This window comes from Bos indicus x Bos taurus, chromosome 3, assembly GCF_003369695.1.
Source record: "Bos indicus x Bos taurus breed Angus x Brahman F1 hybrid chromosome 3, Bos_hybrid_MaternalHap_v2.0, whole genome shotgun sequence".
Lineage (NCBI taxonomy): Eukaryota > Metazoa > Chordata > Mammalia > Artiodactyla > Bovidae > Bos > Bos indicus x Bos taurus.
The window spans coordinates 120551286-120554449 of NC_040078.1; positions in this window are offsets into that span (position 1 = coordinate 120551286).

The following is a 3164-nucleotide window of genomic DNA, read 5'->3' on the forward strand; positions in this document are numbered from 1 at the left end:
AGGGTGTTTGTTATGACCACTGCGTTCTCTTGGCAAAACTCTATTAGTCTTTGCCCTGCTTCATTCTGTATTCCAAGGCCAAATTTGCTTGTTACTCCAGGTGTTTCTTGACTTCCTACTTTTGCATTCCAGTCCCCTATAATGAAAAGGACATCTTTTTTGGGTGTTAGTTCTAGAAGGTCTTGTAGGTCTTCATAGAACCGTTCAACTTCAGCTTCTTCAGTGTTACTGGTTGGGGCATAGACTTGGATTACTGTGATATTGAATGGTATGCCTTGGAAACGAACAGAGATCATTCTGTCATTTTGAGATTGCATCCAAGTACTGCATTTCGGACTCTTTTGTTGACCATGATGGCTACTCCATTTCTTCTGAAGGATTCTTGCCCACAGTAGTAGATATAATGGTCATCTGAGTTAAATTCACCCATTCCAGTCCATTTTAGTTCGCTGATTCCTAGAATATCAACATTCACTCTTGCCATCTCTTGTTTGACCACTTCCAATTTGCCTTGATTCATGGACCTGACATTCCAGGTTCCTATGCAATATTGCTCTTTATAGCATCAGACCTTGCTTCTATCACCAGTCACACCCACAGCTGGGTATTCTTTTTGCTTTGGCTCCATCCCTTCATTCTTTCTGGAGTTATTTCTCCACTGATCTCCAGTAGCATATTGGGCACCTACTGACCCGTGGAGTTCCTCTTTCAGTGTCCTATCATTTTGCCTTTTCATACTGTTCATGGGGTTCTCGAGGCAAGAATACTGAAGTGGTTTGCCATTCCTTTCTCCAGTGGACCACATTCTGTCAGAAGAGAAGCGAAAAGCAAAGGAGAAAAGGAAAGATATAAGCATCTGAATGCAGAGTTCCAAAGAATAGCAAGAAGAGATAAGAAAGCCTTCTTCAGCGATCAATGCAAAGAAATAGAGGAAAACAACAGAATGGGAAAGACTAGAGATCTCTTCAAGAAAATTAGAGATACCAAGGGAACTTTTCATGCAAAAATGGGCTCGATAAAGGACAGAAATGGTATGGACCTAACAGAAGCAGAAGATATTAAGAAGAGATGTCAAGAATACACAGAAGAACTGTACAAAAAAGATCTTCATGACCCAGCTAATCACGATGGTGTGATCACTGACCTAGAGCCAGACATCCTGGAATGTGAAGTCAAGTGGGCCTTAGAAAGCATCACTACGAACAAAGCTAGTGGAGGTGATGGAATTCCAGTGGAGCTATTCCAAATCCTGAAAGATGATGCTGTGAAAGTGCTGCACTCAATATGCCAGCACATTTGGAAAACTCAGCAGTGGCCACAGGACTGGAAAAGGTCAGTTTTCATTCCAATCCCAAAGAAAGGCAATGCCAAAGAATGCTCAAACTACCGCACAATTGCACTCATCTCACACGCTAGTAAAGTAATGCTCAGAATTCTCCAAGCCAGGCTTCAGCAATATGTGAACTGTGAACCTCCTGATGTTCAAGCTGGATTTAGAAAAGGCAGAGGAACCAGAGATCAAATTGCCAACATCCACTGGATCATGGAAGAAGGAAGAGAGTTCCAGAAAAACATCTATTTCTGCTTTAATGACTATGCCAAAGCCTTTGTGTGAATCACAATAAACTGTGGAAAATTCTGAAAGAGATGGGAATACCAGACCACCTGACCTGCCTCTTGAGAAATCTGTATGCAGGTCAGGAAGCAACAGTTAGAACTGGACATGGAACAACAGACTGGTTCCAAATAGGAAAAGGAGTACGTCAAGGCTGTATATTGTCACCCTGCTTATTTAACTTATATGCAGAGTACATCATGAGAAACGCTGGACTGGAAGAAACACAAGCTGGAATCAAGATTGCCGGGAGAAATATCAATCACCTCAGATATGCAGATGACACCACCCCTATGGCAGAAAGTGAAGAGGAACTAAAAAGCCTCTTGATGAAAGTGCAAGTGGAGGGTGAAAAAGTTGGCTTGAAGCTCAACATTCAGAAAACGAAGATCATGGCATCCGGTCCCATCACTTCATGGGAAATAGATGGGGAAACAGTGGAAACAGTGTCAGACTTTATTTTTCTGGGCTCCAAAATCACTGCAGATGGTGACTGCAGCCATGAAATTAAAAGACACTTATTCCTTGGAAGGAAAGTTATGACCAACCTAGATAGCATATTGAAAAGCAGAGACATTACTTTGCCAACAAAGGTCCGTCTAGTCAAGGCTATGGTTTTTCCTGTGGTCAAGTATGGATGTGAGAGTTGGACTGTGAAGAAGGCTGAGTGCCGAAGAATTGATGCTTTTGAACTGTGGTGTTGGAGAAGACTCTTGAGAGTCCCTTGGACTGTAAGGAGATCCAACCAGTCCATTCTGAAGGAGATCAGCCCTGGGATTTCTTTGGAAGGAATGATGCTAAAGCTGAAACTGCAGTACTTTGGCCACCTCATGCGAAGAGTTGACTCATTGGAAAAGACTGATGCTGGTAGGGATTGGGGGCAGGAGGAGAAGGGGAGGACAGAGGATGAGATGGCTGGAATGCATCACTGACTCGATGGACGTGAGTGGATTCTGGGTGAACTCTGGGAGTTGGTGATGGACAGGGAAGCCTGGCGTGCTGATTCATGGGGTCGCAAAGAGTCAGACACAACTTAGCAACTGAACTGACTGATGCAAGGGCTGAAGAAGCAAAAAGGGACATTGAGGTAGCAATAGTTGGAGGAAGCAAGTTGAGTCTGTGGATTTGACAGCTTGGAGGAGGTGGGCTGACTGGGATTCAGAGGAAGAGGAGGCCAGCTGGCTGCATGGTCACCTTGGGTACCTCAGTCCCAGGAGCCCTGGGAAGAGGAGCCCCACGGAGCTGGGGCTCAGATGTCTGCGGAGACCTGCTGCTCAGCCTCCGCTGGCACCCCCGGGGGAGGGGGAGGCGGCCGGGAGCTGGCCGCTGGGTGGCTGGGGCGGGGAACACCTGTCAGGCCGGGAGCCCCCCCAGCCTGGTGCCCTGGATGGCAGAGCCCAACGGGCCCACAGAGCAGATACCCTGGAGCCGTGGGTGGCAAACTGGCACCGAGCGGGCACAAACTGGAGGGGCTGGAGGAGGCGGCAGTCCCGAGAGGCGGACTCTGTGTCCTCCGGGGCGGGGCGGTGCTGGGGGGCGGGTCAGGGCC